Here is a 27618-nt window from a genome sequence, read left to right on the forward strand (position 1 = left end):
GCACAATAATAGAGTCAATCCCCGCACTCAATGGTTTGTTTTGGAAAGGAAATTGTACTAAGTGATTTAAGTAACTGTGGGTTTTGTATAATGAGAGTGTACACACTAAGATTCAATTCCGTTGTTAGCTAATTGCCGATATTTCGGTACATGAACGTCATTTTACAAAAATTATGCAAATTTTTACCGGACGATCAGTTTTCATTACAGATTTCTGTAAATAGATATACAATTCATACGGTAAAACTGAATAGTCGCCGAGTACGGTAAAACCCACACCATTATGGTAAAATAATCTTCCAATAACCGAACTTCTGTAAATACTGATTGTCGTGTATTTTGAGTAAGTGTCTTTTTCTGAATCAAACGAAAAAAATCTTGTAGAGTTCATCGAATGGATTGAGGTACAGGTGCTGAAGTTTTCAAAACATTAGAACCACTAAAATCTTTTTGTTCACTTATAGGCAGAAAATAATTGTGTATCACTTGTCCACTTACTGCCTACACAAATTGATCGAGGGTAATTTCTGGTGGACTCGACGGATTGTGCAATATTTTGGAAGGTGCTCATAATACCGGTCAGCCGGAACATTTGACCCTTTTTTGTGGAATAAAACCATAGCCACAACAGGTTGGAATTTTCTTCATTCGTTTTTGTGAATATGTGTAGTTTTTTAAAATTTGAAAATAAAAGAATTTTAACCAAAGGAATAAAAAACAAACAAAAAATTACCGAACAATCAGTTACATCCATTTGGTTTACAGTTTACGGTAGTTGTTTGACAGTTCAGCAATTACTGAACGATCGGTAATCAATTCAGTTACCGAACTGATTATCGAACGTTCAGCTGTTGAAAATTCGGTAAAAAATTACCGAATTCTGCGAAATTTTCTAAGTGTGTATGTAATTTGGTTAGTTTAATTCAGTTACTTGTCATACATGCCTTTGCTACCAAAGTTTTTTAGGAAAGTGATTGATTAATTTTACAACAAGAAGACTTATATGCCGATGAGGGACTTGATCTTCTACTCGCCTGACTTTAAAACTGATTAATAAGTGTACATGGCAATTTGTTGGGCTTGTGATACGATCCTATTGGAATCCATGCAAAGTTTAAAAGTATTTTTTTTTTTGCATATACGAGTTCTCATGCAAAATTGTGAATACAAATTCATGCAAAATTTTGAATTTGCAAATTTTTGATATCTTCATGCTGTCAGCAATCTTTCGCAATTTCCCTTTTCGATTTTTCATAACGGATGGAATGAACTTTCGAAACGATCTCCAAAACAACAGCCTCATTTGGACGACCAGAGCGTGGTGCTTGCATGACCCCGTTTGAATTCCGCATACCAGTTGATAAATAAATAAATAATAGTTGATTGGCAGCGCCCGGATATTGCTTATTAAACCATTTCTTTGGTTGCACAGTATTATTTTTATTACAAAACGATGTTTTATCAACACGCGTAATTCTTTTCCATTGTTTCTGATTTTCCAAAAGTACAGCACAATAATTACCACACTAATGAAAAAAGTACATCACAATAACTAACACACTAATGAAACGAATGTCATGGAACATTGACAGAAGATATCTAAGGGTTGTCTCAATTGAACACTAGCTGGATTTTAATTATTGACGCCATCTGTCTGTCAGATCGGAAACTTATTGACCAACGTGCTATGTATGAACTACATTCCGCGGAATAAGCAACTCTCTTCAATTGTTATTCACTTTCAATGGCTTAATGTGATAGTTGATTGATCTAGATCTTGTAAGCGTCTTTCTGGCCACATTCAATTAAGTTAAACTTACAAAATGGAATCAAATGCGGTCAGTATATTGTTCTGAGCTCGTTCAATTCTTGAAGATAGTTGTTGTAATTTACCCAACATCTTCTACACCAGCAAGGTTATGCACCAAGTGTTCTATTTCTTTGTGACTGGCTATCCTGATATGTAAACGGAGACGTGACGCAATTAAAACCCAGGATAATTTATGCACCACCATTTCTTTCACATTTTATACGATTCAGAGCGGTTACGCTATGACCGCAATGGACATGGAAAACGGACCCCGATGACGTGAGTCGGTCGAGTCATGCAAACTTGTCGATAGTATCATGTGTGCTAAAAAGCACATATTTCTACGTCCAAGGCTCGAGTCACTGTTGATGCAACTCTACATGCGATCTTCGAGGAATGCAAACTCAAGTACTTTTTGCGGGGCAGCTATAGCAATTGTGAAAACATATCTAGAATTCTAGCAACTCCGAGAATTTGAATTTCGTCATTAACATTTCGATTGCTTTGAAGCATTTGTTTTGAGGTCGATTTATAGTCACGAGTTTACGAGCAACCATAAACGTCATCAACACCTGTTACACGTATATGGTTATGCTTCCGAAAACTGAAATGAATCGAGTCCGAAAGAAATTCAAGTCACGACATTCTTAATATATATTTAATGACTAATCAGAGCTAGACTTCATATGCAACATACTGACTACAATAGGTTTACGCGATAGCACTTCCTTCCTCTCTTCTATTGTCAACGTGCGTTAATATGTCTAGCCCGGTATGAAACGCGAGATACGTATGTTTATGCTTTCGGTTTCTGTCTTTGATGCGACATACTGGCCCATAAAAAGAATGAAAATAAATTACGTAGTGTCTGTATATGCAAACACTTGCGACTGTGAACGTTCGAATGTGGTGCTACTACATGATAGTGTAGTTTAAATGAATAATAATTCTAACCCCCCTCGCACTCTGTCTCTATAATTACGAGGAATAGACATTGTGCAATTATAGCGAATCTAATTATACAGAGATTATGAAGATGTACTAAATCCTTTAACCGGGTCTAAATAAACCTTATAAAATGAAATGAAAAAATGTACTACATTTGAATACATCCCATTTGGGAAGTACCCACAAGTGTAAAATACATTGGCGAGCCTAATATGAGACAACATAATTGTCAACAGTCAGTATTGTCAATCCTTCAGCAATAGTTTCATTTGTCAATACAGCAAGGTGGTCACGTTATTTGTTTTTATCCTGCTATTTCTCAATTTTAAAGTGAAATTTGTTGCTCGAAAATGTGTATCATTTTGTTCGTGCGCATCTGATCAGTTCCAGCTTATTGATCGCGATAAACATTTCAACTGGCCAGCATGGATTCATGCCAGGGGCGTTCTGTTTTAACGAATTTACTGCAATTTACGTCAACATGTATTGATCAAATGGAAAATAAATTACAGGTGGTTGTTATATACACTAACCTGAAAGCAGCCTTCGATCGTATCGATCATGAAGTTCTTCTTCGTAAATTTAGTCTGCTCGGAGCCAAACAGAAGCTAACTATTTGGCTACGGTCTTACCTTACCCCCAGAATCATTCGTGTAAAACTGGGTTCTTGCGAATCATCCGCATTTTCCAATGGATCAGGTGTACCACAGGGTAGTAATCTCGGTTCCCTGCTTTTCATACTCTTTTTTTTCGTGATGTAGGGGTCCGTTTTGGGTACTGGATGTAAACTGATATTTGCTGACGATCTCAAACTCTATTTGGCAGTGAATTCGACCGAAGACTGCGTTCGATTGAAAACACTAATGAATGGCTTCGTGGATTGGTATCGAACAAATCAGCTGACCATTAGCATCGCTAAATGCGCCGTAATGACTTTTCACAGGAAGAGCGATCCGATCATGTTCAGTTACAGCATTGATGGTATACCGTTACGTAGAGTCAATGAAATCAGTGATCTCGGCATTATATTGGACTACAAACTGATTAAAAAAATAACTTGCGAGATAAAACCAGATTTTCAAGATAACACCACATCTGGTTGTTTCATGAATTTTTAAGAAAGCTTGTTACAAAACTTTGTTTTGCTTCGTTTCGCAACTTTTTATGCTAGTTTTTAAAGTAATGGCTATTTTCGCCTATTTTATAACGACAGGATATGCAATCTCCGGGGAAACCAACGTTCGAACCGAGAGCCGGAGGGCCGAGCGTCATGTACCACTCGAGTTCAATGTAGCACCAATGTAGGAATTTTTGAGGTTATACGGTTTTCGAATTGAATGTCATTACACTAAATGCCAATCATCCGTATAAGTCGCAATCATTGCTCAACAATGATCAAATCATTTTATTGGGGGACGAGTATAGCGTGTGGCAAGTCGATGACTTTCACGCAGCCCGCCTAGGTTCGATTCCCAATCCCGCACATATGGTCAGAGAGTTTTTCTGGTCTGAAGTGGCGAATGACCCTAAGTTTAAAACCTTTATAATCGAAACAAAAAAAAAAATTGTTTAGAACAAGTTGGGATCTTCGACATTTGTAGTTAAAATTATTCTTTTTGCCATTCTCATATAGAAAGGTTATGCAATCACTGTACGCAAATGTCTCTCTCTCTCTCTCTCTCTCTCTCTCTCTCTCTCTCTCTCTCTCTCTCTCTCTCTCTCTCTCTCTCTCTCTCTCTCTCTCTCTCTCTCTCTCTCTCTCTCTCTGTGTGTGTGTGTGTGTGTGTGTAACGTTTTTTCACTTTTCTCGGAAATGGCTGAACCGATTTTCACAAACTTAGATTCAAATGAAAGGTCCCATCAAAATTCCTGAATATCATTTGGATCTGACTTCCGGTTCCGGAATTATGGGGTAAAATGTGCAAAAAATTGTGAAAATAAGTGCATCAACTTTTTTCGGAGATGGCTGAATCGATTTTCACAAATTTAGATTCACATGAAAGGTCTTGTGGTCCCATACAAAATTCCTGAATATTATTTGGATTCAACTTCCGGTTCCGGAGTTATAGGGTAAAATGGATCCGGAAATATAGGGTAAGGTGTGTTAAAAATTTTATACCATCACTGAAAAAGGCGAAAACCGTAAAAAAAATTCTAAATCGACCTCAAATCTTCTCCAATTGATAGTTTTCATCAGTAGATGGTCAAACAAACCGATTTGGGTTATGCTTTTAAAAATCGAAGAAAATTATTTTGAAGTATACCATAGTATTATATATGATAGTATGATTGATATGAGAAAGGCATCATTACGCCACAAGAGGGATTAAAACAAGTTTTATTTTTACTTAACGATATATTTAATAAGTCACAGTGCCTTAGCTCTTAGATGCCCAGAGCATTTCGGGTGGCCCGCATGTTGGTCATCGATTGGAGCGGTCCTCCGTGTGTTACGTTACGGAAGAGAATAAAACAAACGTGGAGAAGTAAATGTTGTTGAAAACGGAATGGAGAAAGAGGCTGTGTGAACAAAATGACTAAGAACGACCAAGATCTAATTAGTTTACTTCGAGGTGGTGAAGAGACGGGGGAACGAGGAGCGAAAAAGTTAGTGATCTTGTAGTTGAAGTTATTATACATCTGAGCAAAAAATTTTCATATAGCTCGAATTAAAGTATAATGAGCCGAATATAATGAGAGAAACGATTTACAACGGTTCATCTAAATAAACAAAAAACTGTAGAAGCAGAAATAACAACCCGTAATTTTTCATTCCAAAGCCAACCGACAATGTTAAGGGATAACACTACTGCAGAAAAAAAGAGAAGGACTTTTTTGGGGAATTATTTTGGGATCAAAAAAATGGAGTAATTAGAATTTTGTATGAAGCACTTTTTAATATGTATATTTAAGTACAAAAAAATGATCAGTTTTAAAAATTGAAAAAACAAAATGGCTGCTTGGCGGCATTTCCGCGAAAATGCTATCCGGCTGCCGGAAACATAAGTCAAGTAAATCTTGACCAATCGATTCAAAACTTTTACAGAATATTCTCGATCGTTTTCCCCATAGAGGTACGTAGGGGTTTTAGAAAAATGTGAAAATTTTTTTTTATGAACAATTTTGTGATAAAAAAATGCAGTTTTATTTTAAAAGGGCTGCCATTTTACAGAAAATCAATTAATTAAAAAAAAAACGCTGCGTACCTCTGTGGAGATAACTATCGAGAATATTCTGTAAAATTTTTTGAATCGATTGGTCAAGATTTACTTGACTTATGTTTCCGGTCGTCAGCCGGACAGCACTTTCGTGGAATTGCCGCCAAGCCGCCATTTCGTTTTTCAATTTTTAAAACTGATCATTTTTTTGTACCTAAATATACATATTAAAAAGTGTTTTATACAAAATTCGGATTACTCAATTTTTTGGATCCCAAAATAATTCCCCGAAAAAGTCCTCTTTTTTTCTACAGTGGTGTAACCCCTTAAGCGTCTTTTGCCATCTATCGCACCATCGATTGTCACAAAGCCAGCTACTACTCTTGACAACCAAGTGTCTACAATCGCAGCCAAATGGAACCAAAGCCAACAAGAGAAGATGAATCAATTCTGTTTTTGTTTAGGCAGGCTCATTAATCCCCCGTTGCGTTATCTATGTGCGATTGGAGAAGGTTATTTGAGCAGTTGTTAAAAAACAAATCAAACCTACGGGTAACCAATTAGGGTCATTCCAGCGATTGATGGCTCTTGTGCGGTTTTGAATAGATGAAAGTGAGAAGGTAGTTCAGAAATGTAAATCCATTCAGTTGAATCCTGCAATTTTATATACAGGAACATACAAAGCTATTGCTGTTACTGAATATGTTATCTTCCTTATCTTCAGGTGTTATTTTATTGTATTTTTCATTTCGCTTTCAAGGCATTGGATAAAGCAAAATACTATGAATGGAGTGATGTTTCTCTGTTCTGAAAGAAATTGTGTAAAATCGGAAATACTATCAGAGATGCAGAAGCTAATTGAACTTTTTCGGTCAATGCATCAAATTAAATTCCAATCCGAATTTGCAAAAAAACACTAGCGGCAGTCTGTTTTAGTCATACATAAGGAATGATGCTTGTGGCATTCCGCACGGATCAGCTTCCAGTTTCTGTTTTTTTTTTCGGGTCCAACATACTGATTATTATCAACATGTTTTAAGCCGTTGGAAGAAATAATGCCTTAGCCTTGACATTAAGCCACTGGACATGATGTCGGCAGACTGGTTGACCGGCCGGCTATTCGGTTTTTTAATTTGCATTTTGGCAAACTGTTTATGACAGCGTAAAAAATCGCTCATTGCACCACAGAGAAAAGACATCCAAGCTAGTACAAACTTTTTCAAATAAGCTGTGTAAAGCATACAAGTGAAAATCCATTAAAAAATTACCGTTGCGTACGACTTTGCACGCATGTACTACCATTGTATGAAAGCTCGAACGCAAGAGCCCATAAGCGGTGATCACTTTACCGTTAAATTTTTCACACACATTGAAATCTCTACTTGGATGTCTGTTGTCTGTGATTTCACTATACATTACATTTTACCCCATGTATCTCTTTCCTGTCAAATAATGAAGGATAGCGGTAATGCTGATGCATACTATGCAAAACAGCCACATCCGTGAGCGGTGTAAAACCGAGAAAGTTTTGCAATGACGTCTTCGAGCTCTGGCATTGGTCGATGTTTTCAGGGGGTAATCGACTTATGATTCAGTTTCGTTTTTTCGTTTGACTACCAGACGATAATAGAAGCTAAGTGAAAGTACTTGATGTCAGATTTATATAAGATAGCGAATTTCGGTGCGAGAGCGATTTTATCTCTAGGAAAAATCGATTAGTTTAGCAATCCGACATGAAAATTATCATCCGGTTCTGTTAATTTTTTTTATTTAACAATATATTTAATAACGCACACTATCTTAGCTCTAAGAACCGAGGGCATTTCCTATAAGTACTTAAGACTAAGAAAATTCTTTCAATCGTTACATTGTCTTAATTTGGTCACATCGTCGTATGTTGATCATTGCAACTCTAGTGGGTCCAGTATCCAGCTGGTGGTTCGTAGTGGCTTGGGGGTTATCCAGGTGCCTCTGTTAATAGAAATAACAGGTCAACTTCAGGATATATTTTATTTTGGTCCACTTTGTAAAAATATCCACCAAATGTTGTAATATCTTTGAAAAACCCTTCCGTAATAATAATAATCCGTATTTTAATGTGATTAGTTTCAAATTGATGCAACATAAATCCATAAAGTTTGTTAGGTAGGCCAAAATATATGAAGTGGCCTAATTATATACCTCTGTTACCCTAATTCGTGTGGAAATGAATAGCTTAGGGAATACCAGGAACGCACCAGGCGTCATGCCAGGAATTTAGCGTTTAATCGATTTATAACTTTAGTACTTCCAACGATGCTATCTAATTCCATCTCAACTACGGAAAACTGAATTAGTACATGTTGTGCTATGTGAGATATAAGTAAATACGTTATGTATAAGTAATGAGCGACCAAACATTCGTCTAAATTTGGAACAGTTCTCTAGAAACAAAACAACTGGCTCTTTTAATGCGTTTTGGCTATTTTTGCCTTGCTCGTAACAAAGGATATGCAATCACCGGAATTACTGAGTGATAAGTGTTTAGAATTTTTTTAAACGGTCGTTAATGACGGCGATGCGAAACACGTGTATTTTATTCTAAATTGGGCGAACCGACATCGACTACACCGGTCCCCGGATTTCAGTTCTGTAAGCACCAGAATACGTCAAAACGGCTCTGTCTGGATCCGACTTTCGGTTCCGGAACTACAGAGTGAAGTGTGTTTAAAATTTCAAGCCGTCATTTAGAGTGACGTTCCCCCGGTGAACGACCAAAAGGTTAAAGCCGGGGTAAAATAAATGATATTAATAATAATAATAGAGTGTCGATGCAAATAACGAAAAAATTCTTCTAAACTTGCCTCAAAACAGTTTCAGTTTGTAGGTTATGTAAGTTGCTTGTCAATCGAAACGATTTCAGCTATACCGGTTTCTAGTTTCAAAAAACGGAAAAACAAATCTTCTAAAGTGGGCTAAAAACTGTTAACAAATTAAAAAGGTTGTTATTCTTGGTTGTTTTCTTGTTTTTCTTTAATATAATCTTGTTTAATCTTTAATAATTTGAAACTTGCCTCAAAACAGTTTCAGTTTGTAGGTTATGTAAGTTGCTTGTCAACCGAAACGATTTCAGCTATACCGGTTTCTAGTTTCAAAAAACGGAAAAAAATCTTCTAAAGTGGGCTAAAAACAGTTAACAAGTTAAAAAGGTTGTTATTCTTGGTTGTTTTCTTGTTTTTCTTTAATATAATCTTGTTTAATCTTTAATAATTTGAAACTAGCCTCAAAACAGTTTCAGTTTGTAGGTTATGTAAGTTGCTTGTCAATCGAAATGATTTCAGCTATACCGGTTTCTAGTTTCAAAAAAACGGAAAAAAATCTTCTAAAGTGGGCTAAAAACTGTTAACAAATTAAAAAGGTTGTTATTCTTGGTTGTTTTCTTGTTTTTCTTTAATATTTAATAAAAGATTTTCTGATGAATGCGTGTTTTGTTGGTTATGTCAATTATACACAGAAAGAAATAATGAAATTTACACGACATGTAAATCAATAGTAACATGGAATAGACATGGGTTGAATCGAAATTTATATTGAAAACTTTCATCGGTGCAAAACTAAATCGGATTGCATTGAATTTTCAATGAAAATAACCGTATATTTCAATTAACGCTTAGTTTGCGATTAAATTATATTGAAACCTACAGAATTGTAAAGTAACTTTATGTTTAATTACCTGCTCCAAATATGTGCATGAAAATAGATGTAAATTCACAAAATATTTTTATCTGTGTACCACTATTTCACCGGAGCCAAAACAGTCAGCCATTTGATCTTCGAACTTAATCAATGACTTAATAGTATTTTTCAAACGAGCCGAAGCTTGTTTGAGATCGGCTTAGGCATCTCTCAGAAAAGTGAGCGGTAAAAACGGGTGTTTTGTCGGTTACGTTACTTATATCATTATATAATCGGATCTAGAAGTGATAGCAACTGGATATTCGAACTTGATCATTGATCCAATAATAGCTTTCAAACAAGCTCAAGATTGTTGAAATCGTTTCAACCATCTCCGAGAGTTCGAACGATAAGGAAAAATGCGGGTTTTTTCGTTTACGTCACTTATACCTTTCATATCTCCGCAACCAGAAGCGATAACTATTTGATTTTAGAACTTATCAATGACTTAATAGTAGCTTCCAAAGGAGCCAAAGCTTGTTGGTGTTGATTTAGCCATCGCCCAGAAAATTGAATGGCTAAAAAAAACCAGCGTTTTGTCGGTAACGTCACTTACGTCATTACTTCTCTGGAACCAGAAGTGATACCCATTTGATCTCCAATTATGTCTCAATAGCAGTTTTTAATGAACTCCCGAGAAAATTGTGCGGCAAAAAAAACAACGAGTTTTGTCGGTTACGTCACCATAAGTGATAATCATTTGATTCCAAACTTGATCAATGACCCAATAGTAACATTCAAAGAAGTCCAAGCTTGTTGGTATTGGTTTAGATATCTCCGAGAAAAATGAGCGGTAAAAAACGATAGCCATTTGATCTTCAAACTTGATCAATGAACCAATAGTAGCATTCAAACTAGCCCAAGCACGCTGAAATCGGTTCAGTTATCTCCAAGAAAATTAAGCGGTAAGAAAAAAGTGGGTTTTGCGCTTACGTTACATATTCTTTTATTACTTCGGAACCATAAGTGATAACCATTCGATCTTAGAACTTGATCAATAGCGTAATAGTAGCTTTCAAACGAGCCTAAGCTTGATGAAATTGGTTCAGCCATATGGAAATCGAATCCACGTTTATTCTGTGATCGAAACCAAAACGAAATCAATCAAATTACTTTCATAACTAATTTGGAAGCTATTAATTTATATTTTTATTTCAGAGACTCATTTTCACATCGTTAAGACCATTATTGTACATCGATACTTAGTTGTTCACAGCTCTCTCGTAGATTTGTATTTAGAAGTCCCACACAAAGTTGGGGTCACATTTCAAACCATTCAACCGTCTATATAGCTATTCAGCGGTGGTCATGAGGAAATACTTTCGTCTGGTGTATCCGATCAATGTCTAGTTGATGTTGTCAACAGCACTTTTTCTTCTTTTTCACTTAATCTTTCACTCTCTCTATCAGTTACTGTATTGCCATCCAAAACGAAATCAATCCCAATCACGCAACAGTGACGGTGTCGGTTCATTGGTTCGGTTTTGCTTACGCGCTTATCCTTGTATTAGGTAGGGTTTGTAACCAAATGCCTATCGGAAAATAATTGTCAACTTGGCAATCCTTGATAGTGGAACTATCTTTAGTGTCCATGGTTGTTTCCTTTCAGACTGCAAACTGTCATTGAGGCATCAGTATAGCAACCACTCCTGCCGCTGTTTACTTTACGGGTTATGATTACTGAAATATTGCTTATGTTTTTTTTGTGGAAAAGTTAAATTTAGAAAATTAAATGTTTTGTTCTTTTACCAAAATCAAAAGGTCACATTGGATATTGACATATGTCAACAAAGGGAAATGTCTTTGTATGCATGATTTTTTTGCATATTTCTCATAATTCTCATTAGAAACGCTACAGCCTATCAAGTGCTAGTTTAAAATTAAGTGTTCTGCGTCCTTGAAAGAGTATTATAAAATGACTTGTTCTGAATGAGTAATAAAGAATCTTTTGTTCAATTTACTGTAAATAATTCCAACGTAACCATCGAGAACACGTAATGTAAAAAAAACTAAAATGAAAAAAAAAAGATTTGGTTCAGTTAGTCCTATACTTATTTTAAAATTAAAAAAAAGCTTATTGAAAATTAACGCTAAGGCTCTGTTTAGCTGTTGTACACCTGAATTGATTTTCGAAAGAATCATTTGGAAGTCCTATGTCCCACTGTTCTTATGAAATATTTATATTCAATTCTGTTATAATCATGATTAATCACATAATAAGACCGCTAATCCACGCAATTCATTTCGAAGCCATTTTGGAACTATTCTTCATCCCTAACCGGATCACGAATCAGTCATAAAAACAGACTGCCATCGAACCAGTATTGCACTACACTTTGGCTGGGTTGACAGAAAAATATGAACAACGAAACAGACCACGTTCGCCTCTTCATTTTTATTGTGTTATTGTACTACATTTTGATTCGGAACTTGATTTTCTGTTTCAACAGACTTCAGAGGCTGTACAGGACAACTGCATACGATTCTATTGATATGGTCGGAGGATTCTAAATCGGGGATCGAATATAGGATATATGACACACGAGGCAAGTCTTTTTTATGCGAGTTTACGTATCGCATAACTCTGAAACTTCGCATAAAAAAACCGCATAACTCTTAAACTTCGCATAAAAAAACCGCATAACTCTGAAAAACCGCATAAAAAAGACCTTAGTGTACTTAGAAATTCAAACACTCATGGTGCTGAAACGGTCGAATCATTTTGCGCGGTAGTTCGATCGATTGAATTGGCCGAAAAAGTGTCGCTGTGTAGCCAAAGAGGGCTTCGGTAGAATGATTGATTGATTATGACAATGAATTATGACAGAAGACTTTCAAAGCGACGATGAAGTTTGTCAAATATTTGCATATTCTTGACTGCGACAGAACCGGTAGAGAAACTGTGAACCTCTATGAGTCTAGAGTTTCGTGTAGAATAATTCAACCAACGTTTAGTTAATTTTCCATACAATAAAAACAACTACATTCAGAATTTCATCTCCTTCTGTTTCCATTATACATTTGCACTCATTTCGATAGGAAGGAAATAGGAAATAGACTTTTAATTCTAATCAGCGCAACATGTAAATCGATTAGCAAAACTCATTCCATGCAACAATCGAGAGGAAAACAATGGTGTCGTATTGTTTTCCTTGACTTGAACCGAACTACTGGCTCCAGTCTGCCTGACTCGAATAGATTTGCCATCAAGGTTTCAACAATTGCGCAAAAGTTCGCCAGCATGAATGAATCACGAACACGTTTCCAGGTCATAGCAAGCATCACTTCACCCTGCTGCTCTAGATGATGCGGTGAATCGTTCTATTTTCCCTGATCTATCTTCATCTTTAAATTGTGTGCTCTATAGCTATCACATAGCTATAGTACAGTACTGATGGAATATCTGTGGATTCCTTTCGCTCTCCATCATCGGTTCAATGTAAAACATGCCAAACAGCCTAAGGACATGTCGTGTCGTGGTCGGGCTTGCATATGCATCTGGAAATATGCATGGATAAGAATGCAGAAGAGGATATCTCTTCTCATTCGAGGCTACCGATATTGCAACGGCAATTAATTTCACTCTACACAAAAACAGAAAAACATGTTAGAAATTTGATTCCAAAGAAAATCGAACATGAAAAGCAATTAGCAATTTCATGTTCTAATAATATTACCATGGAGTGATATTTGATTTCGTTTGGACTAAGAATACAGCATTAAAAATTTGGAATAATGTACAAAAATGGTTAAAATCGAAAATGGTTTAAAATGTCTGAGTGACTAAAGCAACATAATCTGTTCTTTTTCATTTGCACACGAACACTCATACGACTGAGTTAGTTGGTTTAGCAAACATCTTCAGACGAGTTTTATTTTGGATTAAGCATACATCATACACTTCATGTGCGTTATGGTCCGTGTGTTTTCCATTCCATCCAGCAGAATGTATACATACCAGAGACTTTGCAAGGATTGGCTTTAAAAAAGGGGTACTTGAATTGAATTGATTGACAAGTTCCAGATGAACTAGCTTAAACTGCTTTCAATTTAGGGGTTTCGTGTGACATCTGAGGTTTTTGGATTTTTCCGGAAACTATCTAAACAGGGCTTTTCTGGGGAAATTTATCATTAACTACGCTAGTGATAATCCTACGATCCATTAAAATAAATGAAGGGTGCCCCATTAGATGTATGAGCAACTGCATCTCTTATGACGATGAAATATTCAACCCAATATCGAAATGGTCAAGCCGCAAAAGAACCATGATTTCCTGTAAAATGTTCATCGACCCATAGATTAAATGTACATACTGTACATCCCACAATGCTGTCCAGATAGTCTCATTCAGAGAGATGGAATCTGTCCACCCTCACGCATTGCTGGCAGTTGATTTGAAATAACATTGAAAACAATTTGTGGTGGCAGTCCGGTGTATAATGGAGTTCGGGAGGAAGATACCACCCTGCGGTTGTGTGTGTGCATCTGTACTTAGTCGTACAGTTACTGACGTACAGTTTAACACTTTCGACTTTGATGACAAATAAATTCAACCTAAATTAGACTCAATTGTTTGTCTGCATAGTGTTTCGCTTTGCCCGATGTGGTACAGTATCAAGCGGTTCGAAACGTTGTTGGCTTATAGTACCCGACTGCACTGGATTCCGACTATCGGGACGACAATATGCCATTGCGATTTATTTTCTGTGGTTTGTTCGATTGATGTGATCGGATATTGCTGTGATAAATCTGTCCAATTTATGGCGTCATGCGTCAATCATCATTTCACAATACTTGAAATCAAAGTATCAATCGTACCAAGCGGATTGTTGAAACTGGTCGAGACGCAGTTTTGCATGCAATTTTTTAATTACAATGTTTTTCCGGGTTTAAATATGATGTATATTGAGTATATTGAGAAAGTGTTTAATAGTAACGCATCATTAGGAAAACTATATATGAGAAATAATGTTAGTTCTATTTTGAAGTGTTTGTCCATTATCTCTGGTGCTGGAAACCAGAATCGGGGATCGTCATAGCGAAATGGATTTGTACTTATAGTCATCAACTAACAAGATCTGAAAATTGGAATAAATTTGTGATCAGATTGAAGAAGTTTATCGCTTATATGATGGTATCATATTTTTATACTAGTCGACCTTCTACTTCGAAACATGCGAGTCGATACCATTAAAAGTTAAGTACACTTTTTCGCGTCGTAATTTAAATTGGCACTTCTGTCGGATTTGAATAGTATTCAATAGCAGAACGTACGAAATAATTATACAAACTTGGGTCTCTATACATGCGCCCCAATTAATCTAAATTTATGAATTTAAAACAAAAATTCTCATGTCACTCATTGTACAGCAAAGTTAAGCTGAATTTGAATTCGAAACAGACACCGAATACAATTTTATTTAATAATAATGCTTGAATTTACATTATGAATAATTTTAATTTTTCCAAGAGTGGAGGCTATGGAACAGGACCATATTTTATTTGAAACTAATGCCGGCGTTGGTGTAGTGTATCAGTATGGTCTCGCTCTAATTGGTGTTGTGGTGTGGTTGTATAGAGAATAGGCACAATGATTTTTCCGCACAATGAATTTTCCGTATTTCTCGAGTTTTGGCAGAAGAAACCAAAATGTTCGACCCAAATCGTTGAATGGACACAAATCAACCCGTGGACACGTTACATATACATATTTTCTTGGAGAAGTTTATCAAATTCAGCGAATTTGAACAAACTCGGAGTAATTTGCTGATTGCTATATTTACAAAATATGAAAAATTATTCGATGAACTTTTAAAGTAAAAATGACCTAAGTAACGTTCCGATTGATATACACCACTATTTCGGCCTGCGAACTATTTGTCATTATGATTTCTAGTTAATATTATAATGTGGAATTTTACGTGATAGTTAAAAAATAGTGACGAGAACTTCGTATGGGTCTAAAAATTGTTACTGAACCAAGAAGAACGTGATTCTTTTAGAAATTAAGCAATGACCCAAAAATGCTAAAAAAAATTACAGATTTTATGTTTTGTCTGCTGTAGTAAGATAAAATCTCAATGTTTATCGCGAAAAACCAGTGATAAACATTCACAGAAGCTCAAAATAAGAAGCGCACTTATACGTACCGTGCACTATTACCCGGCTTTCCCCTATACTTTCATCAACTACACACCCATTTACATACTGTCTTTTTACCATTTCGACAAATTTGAATTGAAATTTAAACAGACTTTCTCCTATAACCTCAGTAACGAATCAACATCTAATTATATGAAAATCAATGATATGTTTTCAAATTCAAGAATGGTTTTATTTGAGAAGTATTTCTTTTTGCAATTTGTGATACATTAATATATCATTCGATTTAAAGGTCTTTGGCAATTATCTTTGAAATGTCAGAAACCTTCTACCGCTAATATAGCAAAAAAGATGTTATCAATCAACAAGATCTCTAAATTCAAACAATTTTCTGTAAGTTGAAACAGTTTGAAAAGCTAGTGTAGTCTGCATGATTTATGTTGACATTTGATAGCAACCCATCTCTCGTACTTGATTTCAATTGAATGTTAGAAAAATCAGTACTATGAACTTTGAGATTTTGTAGTTTTATCAACCTTGAAAATCTTAAAAGGGAATCCAAAGAATCAACAAGATTTCGAATGCAACAGGAACCCACAGTCGGCTTCATTTGACTACAGGGTCCGGCACTCGAAGTGTAACCAATTAAAAAGGCCATAAATTCAGTTTGGAAAATTACTTTTACTTAATTCAAAGTACAAAATGTGTAAAAATAATACAAAATTCAGAATCAATTCACTTTTGCTCGATATGACCACCTTTTGCCTTGACTATGGCCTTGAGACGGTCAAAAAACGAATCGCAAGTTGCCGAATGTGACTTGCAGGTATTTAGGCCCACTCGCGGACAATAACTTTTTTCAGCGCCTCGAGACTGGTGTATCTTTTAGTTCGGACTTTGCTCTCCAAAATGGCCCAAAGAGAATAATCCATTGGATTCGCATCTGGAGAATTCGAGAGCCATTGTGTGGACGTGATGAAGTTCGGAACGTTGTTTTTCAGCCATTCTTGGTTCACTCGAGCTTTGTGAGACGGTGCCGAGTCCTGCTGAAACGTCCATGGTCTGCCACCGAAATGTTTGTCTGCCCACGGCTTCAAAGCAACCTCCAGAATACTTTCCCGATAATATGTCGCATTTACCTTGACGCCAGGCTCGATGAAAACGATTGGAGAGCGCCCATCTGCGGTTACAGCGGCCCAACCCATTATCTGTTGCGGGTGCTGCCTCCTGGTGGCCAATCGATGACTCAAATTCTCGTATGAACGGTCGGTCAAGTAAACCCTATCGTTTTGAGAGTTTACGAATTGCTCAATTGGAAAAATTTTCTCGTCAGAAAATACAATGTTCGGAAATTGACCGCTTTCGGCCAAACGAAGCAACTCCTTCGCTCTCTCAAGTCAAGATTTTTTTTTCGCGTTCACTTTTGGCAAAATGCTTTCTTGCGCTTGTAAACAATACAACTCCGAACTGTCATTTAGCAAATTTCTAGAGAGCTGATGCCCGTGCGTCAGTTGCGCGAGCGGTCTGAAGTTGGTTACACTTCGAGTGCCGGACCCTGTACAATGAGCTCTGGAGCCGTCCCGGGTTGGCAGTTCTATTTTTCGTAGTTTGTACTTCCGATATTGAAAGCCGGAAACCGGTAGAGTTAAAACCAGTTGGTTTGGCCATCATCTATTGAAACTGTGCTTAGCATAGTTTTTCAATTTTTGTTAAGTTCTTTGCTGTCACCTTAAAAGACGGTTTGTAACAAATGCATATAGCAACCTATTTGTAGTGCAAAATAGTTCAGTCCGTTTTCAAAAGATGGTTCTGGTTGTTATGGATATTGAACAGTACTGCTGATGTCGATAGCTTCCAGAGGTTAGACCAATGGAGTCTCGTGACAAAATTTACGGGTTATGCACTGCTTATGTGGTATAAAATCAGATGTAACAGTTCTTTGTAAATGAAAACTAACGATTGATGAACAACATTGCAGAATGGAACATTTCTGTGAACCAAAAAATAAGATTCCTCCACTTTCGAACGCTTCGAAAACATTTTCACTGGTTTTTGCATAGCAATTGAAAGAATTTTAGAGGCTCGTTGTCAGTCTGTGATCGATTTCGGAAATCTGTGAAAATCTGTGTCATTTATAAAATCAGTGCAGCATATTGCGAATCTGTGAACCAGCCATCTCTGGCCATAAGCGTAAACCACTGAAGCCTCTTCTGGAGGTGTGCATACAAGTTCTTACAGAGCCAAACGTGACAGAGAAAACAGCAAATACCAGAGTTGAGCTGAGTAACTCCTTCTCTTCTTGAATCTGTGCAGTAACTCATGTACACTGAAAAGACACTAACACAGCGACAACAGATACTTGAAATTTTTAGTTGGATGTATATAAGATGTGTGTGAATATACGTAATTCTGGTGCACAAGGTCATGTGCTGAAGTTCAAAGCGCGACGGCAATGCGATAAGATTATTTGTCTGTTATTGACCAACAAGCGCAAGCAGCTTAGGGTTAATTTGTGCATATTGCGCTGTGGACAAAATCGCTCATTGGCTCATATTCGGTACCATCCGACCTTCTTTCATCGAATAAATAGAGAATCTAAAAAAATAATTGAATATCGATTGGAATGCAATTAATTCATTTTGAGACGCCACTGGGTTAGACATCTGTAATTAATATTCAGTTCAAATTGCTTTGAGTTAAAAAAAACTTGGTTATCACTGTGTTAATTATGAGCAATTTCGAGTTCATCAAGCGCCATTTGCGGAAAGTTTTAGTTTTCTGTACTACAACGGGCGAACGGTATAGGCTGCAATTGATGCGTTTGAGCCGTGCATTGCGAGAAGAATGGTCAGAATATATATGCCGCACCCTGACGTTGCTTCTTCTGATTACTGGTTGTTCCGACGGATGAAGCAGGATCTGGCAGGTCATCGGTTTGCTTCTTTTGCAAAACTCGAAAATTGGATTCAAACTTGGATACCTCCCAATAAGTTTTTACGCCCAATAAGTTTTTGAAAATCGGTTCTACTATCACTGAGAAATCAATGTTATTTCCGTTTTTTCGAGTCACAACTGTTTCCGATACTCCTGGAACCGAGAACCGATTTTGCTGGAATGCGTTTGGTTAGCCATCAACCAACAAGATCTGAAATCTAAAAGATTTAGCTAACAAGTTTCGAATAATCCGCTTCTTTTTGCATGGTCACTTATAAAAAACATCCTCGAAAATGAATTTTATGCACTTATCACCCTGTGACGCAGAAATCGGAAGTCGGATCAAGATAATACTCAGAAATTATCTATGGGATCCTAAAATTTCATATATGCATATTTTTATGCACCAAAACTCTGTATTTTCGGGACCGGAAGTAGGATCTGACTTAAAATCAGGAATTTTCTATGGGATCTCAAAACCTTCCATTTGTCTCTATGTTTGTGAAAATCAGTTGAGCCATCTTCGAGAACCGGAAGAATGATCCAAATAAAATTCAGGGGTTCTGTTCGGGTTCTGTTTCTTTGTGTATGTGTATTTGTCAAACACACACACATACTTACAGACATTTCGTGATCTCGACGAACCGAGTCCAATGGTATATGTCTATCGTCATTCCGGGACTCCATTCAAAAGTCGATTTTCAGCGTGATGGCACAGCCTTCCTGTATGATAAAGGCAAAAATAATTTTTGTTCAGCATTTTTATCGAAGAAAAATATCTTCGGCTTTTAAGAAAAGAAGAGCAGTGTGCTCGCAACATTTACCTCTATCGTGTCTTCTGGTTAATTCACAGCTCATCTTTGTTGTGTCGGAGAGTATTCCAATTCAAATGTCATTAGTTTCTGCTTCAACTGTTTGATTTTATTTTTCTACAGCATCAATTCGAAGAAAAATTTGATTGAACGGTAAATGATTCAAATGCAATAACGAGAATTCTTCAACCCCCAACAGTAGCGAATTCTTTGAAATAAAATGAATTTCTTTCCAGAATCCTTCCAATCATTCTATCAGTGCAAGATTTATTCCACAACATTTTGAAAATCTCCCAAACAAATTAATTTGATATCCATTTATACGCAGATACGTTGAAACCTTGAAATGAAAATTTAAAATTTAGATTAACAGTCCAAACGTGATACCTTGTTTTGTATAACCAGAAGGAACTATCTATATGATGGAAAATTTAAAAGCAATCTCTGATCAACCATCGGATAGTCGGATAAAAGCCAATCTAATAATTTTGGTGCAGCGGCATGGGAGCAGGAAGCATAAATTTTTGTAGCAAGCCCAATACCTTTTTCGAAGCGTCTCATAAAAATTCACAGACCGTGTGTTAAATTATCGAATAAATTAAAACATCAGTCTAGTGATTCAATAAACTGTGTTATAACCTGTTGCCGTAATGAAGTAATGATTATCGAAATTAAAACATTTCTCATGTTTGCTTGTGGTACCCAGCTGAACAGTTGTGGGTGTGATTTCCGTCCCCCGTGTCAGTGACGCCAACTGTACGAGGGTGTTCAAAAAATTTGAACATTAAACGGTAGCATTTTAAAGTGAAATTTTGATATTATTCTGGTACAACCCTACATGAGGAGCAAATATTTGGATTGTGCGGTTTTAATTTTCACTTTTGACTGCTTTAGGTTCTGTTCAAACACTACTCGGGCTGATGAAGAGGGTTAAGAATTACTGACGGGCGGGAATGTTGGGGACCTTCTATGTATATAATGAATAAAAGTTATACCTAAGCACAACCTAAATATTTTATGACTCTGTTCAACGTGGCCATGCGGTAGGATCTTTTGCCGATGCTCTTTCGGCAGGCAATATTTGACGTGCAAACATATGAATATGCATCGCACAAATATCCACGGTGAGATTTTGATAGGGTAATACGTACGTCAACAGACAAAAATTTATGAGTTTGTGCAAAATATTACTTTGGGGATCAGTTAAACACTATGTGGCGATGGTTTTCATCTAAATGGTTGTAGTGTCAGACAAACTAGTTTTAATAATTTCTTACCTATAGATTGAATCTAACTTGATGCTGGGGAATCTGTAATGAAAGCAAAATAAAAACAATGAATTAGTTGATAGTATAGGTTATATAGGTAGTTGAGAATTAATGGGAACTCTTTGAAAGGCTAGAAAAAATGCCTATTTTCTGTATTTTACTGCACAGAAACAAGAATTTCGGTTGGACCAAAACGGTATAAAATTAAAATAATTACTGGCGGACATATTGAGAAACTTTCGAGGCTGGTTCTGAAAAAGTCTACCCCTTCTCCCATTATCGTCCGAAGTTGGACTCCGATACGTTTAAATTATATAACAAATTGATCAGGAGACTTATCTCAAGTTCTTGTATCCGATGTTGCAAACATTATCGTGTGATAATGTTTGCAACATCGTACAAATAAGGTTCCCGTTTTACCTGTTCGTACAATGCATCAGTTTTGTTTGCATGCAAGTAAGCTATAACTCATACCATGGTAGGCTGTATAAAAAATAAAACGATTCCCTTATGTCGATTTCGCTTAATGCCAAACCTAACTCAGTTTCTCATTTCGAGTTTGCTCAAACCCCCGTTGCTAAGTACGTTTGATGACATTTGTTTGAAAAATGTTTGTTTGATGTTTACCCTGGGTTAGTTTCAGTTTTCTCAAGCGAAAACGACATTAGTTTAACAGTTGTGCCATGACGAAGCGCAGCGTATTTGTGATTTGTACAACTTATTATTTTATTTTTACATTACTTAATAGTGCATACATGTACTGAAACGCGTTGTGAAAATCGACTTTTGAATCGAGATTCTAAGGGCCGATTGTCATTGTCATTTGACTCAGTTCGTCGAGTTGCAAAATGTCTGTGTGAAACATTTTTCTGCATTTACTTTTCTCGATGATGGTTGGGGCGATTTCAACGAATACGAAAGGCGTTTTTTCTCCTACACAAAATTTCTGAACCTTATCCGGATCCAATAGCCGATATTTTAGGAAAAATTGAGTGCATCCACCGACCAAGATCATCTTTATCCCAAGAAACTTACCAGCTGGCAAGTGTTCTTTGGCGGGACGCGCTATAGAATTCGTTGAAAGCAATCGGTCTCTCATAAATTTCACCCTCAATAGAACCACGTTTGGCTAAACTATCGGTTCTTTCATTGCCTGGAATCGAGCAATGAACCGGGACCCAAACTATTGTGATTTGATAATTATTATTCAATATGACGTTCAGGCTCTGTTTTATTTTGCCCAAGAAAAACGGTTCATTTTTGCCAGCAGCGTTTGAGCGAATGGCTTCATTTGCACTCAGACTATCTGTTAATATGGATGAAATATACTGTCATGAACCTTGTTTGTGATTGAAGCTCAACTAGCCTTTCGAAGTTATTTATAACCAGGGGATTCAGTACCCCACATCTTATTAGCAGCTCCCAAAAACGATCTTTCAATGGCTGAACTCCCACCAGAACTTCAAGACTCATTGTATGTGTCGAATGAGTGCAGCCTAAAGCAATTCGCAAGCAACGATACTGAATTCGCTTAAGTTTGATCCAATAACTGAAACCACGCCATCATCTGCCAATTGTCTTAATGTATCAATAAGTCCCGAGACTAAAGCAGAGATGGCGCTCGTAGTAAACCAGTAACCACGTCTTTCTAGAGTACTAACCTTTGCTTGAAACAGGTCAAAATTTTAAGTCGATCCGACCAGAAACAGCTGAGTTATCGAGGTTGGAGTAAAGTCGTTTTGTAGTTTGTTTGAAAAATGGAAAAAACCGAGTTTCGTGTTTTGATAAAACATTGTTTTTTAATGAGTAAAAACACCGTGCAAGCGAAACAATGGATTGAAAAATGTTATCCGGACTCTTGTCCATCAAAAGCAACGATTTGTCGGTGGTTCGCCGAGTTTAAACGTGGTCGTACCGACACAAATGACGCGGAACGCTCGGGTAGACCTGTGGAAGCCGTTACACCGGAAAATGTGAGTGAAGTGACAAAAATTATAATGAAAGATCGTAAAGTGAAGCTCCGTGAGAATACTGAGATGACACAGATATCATATGGAAGTGTATTTACTATCCTTCATGAAAAATTGAGCATGAAAAAGGTTTTTTCCAAGTGGGTGCCGCGATTGCTTTCGATGGAACAAAAACAGCAACGAGTCGATGATTCAGAAAGCAGTTTATCGAAGAAAAAAAAACGTTGGAACCATTGTATCACCCTAAAAGGTGATTATGTTGATGAATAAAAAAGAATTTGGCAAAAAAAATGTTGTTTCCATTGTTAGTCTCGGGAATTATTTACGCTGTTGTTTTTGTTTTTGGATCTGATGATTACGTTTCGAGTTATACAAACTTTTATATCAAAGTTTACAGTTTTTTTGACAATATCTGTCACAATTCATATTGAAAACTAAAAATTGTTCCAAATTTAGATACCTTATCGTAATACTAACCAAACGAATCGTAGACTGCAAGCATCCGTCGGCTATTCACGGAGATATCGATTGTTTCGCCATGTCCCAGTAGTTGATATTTTGGATGAAGCACGATGGAATGACGCTTGGAATCGAAATTAGACAAAAATTTCTGTACAATCATTTCTGAGTGATTGAAGGATTTGCGACATCACTTTACAGCATTGTATTTTGGCTCAATTTGTTTTGAGCACGGTTCAACAATTATAACAATTGAGAGTAAAACGATTATTGATGCAGTAAACCGATAAAAAAGGTAGATTAAGTACATTTCTTTATAAAAAAAATGGCAATGCAAAAAGAAGCGGATAATTTAAAATTGGTTAGCTTAATATTCTAATTTTCAAATCTTGTTAGATGATGGCCAATTCGGCAGAACCGGTTCCAGATTCAGGGAGTACCAGTATTAGCTCCATGAAAACGGAACTCACTTCGATTTTTCAAGAACAGCTGAACCGATTTTCACAAACCTAGGCTCAAATAAAACGTTACTGCTATGAAATTTTATCGGAATTCGACTTACGATTCCGGAATTATTGGATGAAAAGTGATGAAAATGTCAAACTGTCATTAAAAAGATGATGCAGAATGTAAAGTGCTAAAAACAGTTCCAGTATGTTGATCTTGTTAGTTGATGGCCAAACGAATCGGTTTTGGCTATACCGTTCTCCAGTTACCAATTTCGGAAGTATTGGAAATAATGTATGTATGTATGTATGTGTGAAGCCACCATCAGTTCAAGGCATTACCAGTGTATGTGGGTAACTACTTCATCATCCAGTCATTTACTTGTAAGATACCCTGATACACTCCCTGCCCTTTCCCGTTGTCGATATAATTAAGCAGAATACAATATAAAATAATATCACACATATAATATTATATAATATAATATAATACAACATATTATGATATAAGACTATAATATAGGAAATAATATGCTGTGATACAATATATAACAGTTAATGCCGCAGTGTAAGTTATGCTCTTCTATCGTCGCAGTACTACAGAAAATATAATATTTCTCTTTTAATAATAATAATAATACTAATAATAATAATAATAATAATAATAATAATAATAATAATAATAATAATAAGAATTATTATTATTATTATTATTATTATTATTATTTTTATATATAATATAATGTAATATAATTCAATTAAATATATATTTCCGCGGCTCCGGAATTATAGGGTAAAGAGTTTTAGAAATTCGAAATCATTTAATTTTTTTTTAATTTGATCCAATATATTAGGTTCGATATCGGAAGCTATTTCAAAGTTCGAATTTGAAACTTTATAATTAACAAATTCATAAATACGTTTATTTCTTAAGGCAGTTTACATAAGTTTTTCTTCGCCGTAGCATCACTTTTACATAATATTCTTATCCTAATTTAATTCTAACATAGTCACAACGTTTTGAATTTATTAAAACATATTCTCTTATAGCTTAAATATCATCTTAGGTAACTCGTCATTAATTATGAAATCTACTCGGAAATATTATTTGAACCAAATGATTAACTTCTATAAATTATAAAATAAGCTGTTATTTTCAGAACTTTAGTTGATAATTTCATACACAGTTTCGAGTTTGTTTGTATCATTACATTATTTTTATTCTAATTTAGCTATTGGTTGAACTCATGGACGCAGCTGGGATCAGAGCTAAGTCTTAAAAGGGGCCTTTATTAAATTGAAACTCCAATTTTCTTTATGAAATGATAAATAAGTTTCATGTATGAAAGGTCACGACAAGCAAGAATGTCTCGAACTGGGATATTGGATAGTCTACCTTGGGTACGCAAAGAATTTATTAGTTGAGATCTGACATCACGATACTCCACGCATGTCCAAACGACATGATCAATATCCCGATAACCTTCTCCGCAAGCACAATGATTAGTCTCGGAGAGCCCAATTCGAAGGAGATGTGCATCTAACGTGTAGTGATTGGACATGAGTCTGGACATCACACGAATGAAATCCCTACTCACATCCAGTCCCCTGAACCATGCCTTTGTCGATATATTCGGAATAATTGAGTGCATCCACCGACCCAGATCATCTCTATCCCAAGAAGCTTGCCAGCTGGCAAGTGTTCTTTGGCGAGACGAGCTATAGAATTCGTTGAAAGCAATCGGTCGCTCATAAATTTCACCCTCAATAGCACCACGTTTGGCTAAAATATCGGCTCTTTCATTGCCAGGAATGGAGCAATGAGCCGGGACCCAGACTATAGTGATTAGATAATTATTGTTCAATATGTCGTTCAGGCACTGTTTTATTTTGCCCAGGAAAAACGGTTCAGTCTTGCCAGTCATGTTTGAGCGAATGGCTTCAATTGCACTCAGACTATCTGTGAAGAGGAAATAATGGTTTGGAGATAATGTGACGATTACACTCAAACTATAATGAACTGCTGCTAGCTCTGCTATATAAACAGATGCAGGTTCTTGAAGCCTAAATGAGGCCGAAACATTATTGTTGAACATACCAAACCCTGTCGCTTCTTCAATTCGCGATCCGTCCGTGTAAAACATTTTCTCAGAGTCAATATGCCTGAACTTACTTGAAAATATTTTTGGGATTTCCGTCGAGCGTTGGTGATCCGGGATTCCACGCACTTCGCGCTGCATGGATGTGTCGAAAAATAAAGTTGAGTCAGGGACATTTAGGAGGCTGACATGGATAGGAATATATCTTGAAGGGTTGATTTCCTGTGACATATGGTTAAAATATACTGTCATGAATTTTGTTTGAGATCGAAGCTCGACTAGTCGTTCGAAATTATTAATTACCATGGGATTCAGCACCTCACATGTTATTAGCAGGCGTGATGAAAGCTCCCAAAATCGATCTTTTAATGGAAGAACTCCCGCCAGAACTTCAAGACTCATTGTATGTGTTGAATGCATGCAGCCTAAGGCAATTCGCAAACAACGGTACTGAATTCGCTCAAGTTTGATAATATGAGAGTTTGCAGCGGAACGAAAACAAACGCATCCATATTCCATCACTGAAAGTATCGTTGTTTGATACAATTTTATTAGATCTTGCGGATGAGCACCCCACCAAGATCCTGTTATTGTTCGAAGAAAATTTACTCTTTGTTGGCATTTCGTTATCAGATACCTAATGTGTCCTCCCCACTTGCATTTGGAATCGAACCACACCCCGAGGTATTTAAAAGTTAAAACCTGTTGGATCATTCTTCCCATCATATGGAGCTGAAGCTGCGCGGGATCATGCTTTCTTGAAAAGACTACTAACTCTGTTTTCTCCGCAGAGAATTCGATACCAAGATGAACAGCCCAAACGGACAAGTTATCTAAGGTATCTTGCAATGGTTTATGCAGATCAATAGCTTTGGGTCCAGTAACTGAAACCACGCCATCATCTGCCAATTGTCTTAGTGTACATGGGGTTACAAGACAGCTGTCAATGTCATTCACGTAAAAATTATAAAGGAGCGGACTGAGGCATGAGCCTTGCGGTAGACCCATGTAGCTAATTCTGAATGTTGTCAAATCGCCATATGAAAAATGCATGCGTTTCTCTGACAAAAGGTTGTGCAAATAATTATTTATAACCGCTGGGAGTCCATGTTGGTGGAGCTTGTCTGAAAGAACATCAATGGAAACTGAATCAAATGCTCCTTTAATGTCTAAAAATACAGATGCCATTTGTTGCTTTTGAGCGAAGGCAATTTGGATGTCAGACGAAAGTAATGCAAGGCAATCATTCGTCCCTTTATTTCTACGGAAGCCAAACTGAGTATCTGACAACAAACCGTTCGTCTCGACCCAAGTGTCGAGACGTCGTAGAATAATTTTTTCGAACAATTTTCTGATGCAGGACAACATCGCAATGGGTCTATATGAGTTGTGATTGGAAGCTGGTTTCCCCGGCTTTTGAATGGCGATAACTTTCACTTGTCTCCAGTCAGGTGGAACAATATTTTGCTCAAGAAACTTGTTGAACAATTCCAACAAACGTCTTTTTGCGAGGTCGGGCAGATTCTTCACCAAGTTGAATTTAATTCTGTCCAACCCAGGAGCGTTATTGTTACAAGACAAGAGTGCTATAGAAAATTCCATCATTGAAAATGGGTTATTAATAAAACCATTATTTGGAGGAGATTCCCTTATAATGCTCTGCGTAGGAACAGAATCTGGGCAAACTTTCCTAGCAAAGTCAAATATCCATCGGTTCGAGTATTCATCACTCTCATTGCCCACGTTACGATTCCTCATTCGTCTGGCCGTGTTCCAAAGAGTGCTCATTGAGGTTTCTCTTGACAAACCTTCGACAAAATGTCTCCAATAGCTACATTTTTTGGCTCGAAGTATGCTCTTGTACTTGGTTTCTAAAGCCATAAGTTTTTCAAAATTC

General features: G+C 36.6%; 1 protein-coding gene across 2 annotated transcripts in view; it reads right to left on the reverse strand.

Moving 5' to 3' along the window:
* LOC131437736 (protein unzipped) overlaps nt 1–27618 on the reverse strand; it is a 168171-nt gene that overhangs the window by 80155 nt on the left and 60398 nt on the right. For both annotated transcript variants that reach the window (XM_058607273.1, XM_058607274.1), the window contains one exon: nt 20757–20789. The gene's annotated coding sequence lies outside the window, so the exon portion shown is untranslated. The remainder of the gene's footprint in view (nt 1–20756; nt 20790–27618) is intronic.

The sequence above is a fragment of the Malaya genurostris genome, chromosome 3 (genome assembly GCF_030247185.1).
Source record: "Malaya genurostris strain Urasoe2022 chromosome 3, Malgen_1.1, whole genome shotgun sequence".
NCBI lineage: Eukaryota > Metazoa > Arthropoda > Insecta > Diptera > Culicidae > Malaya > Malaya genurostris.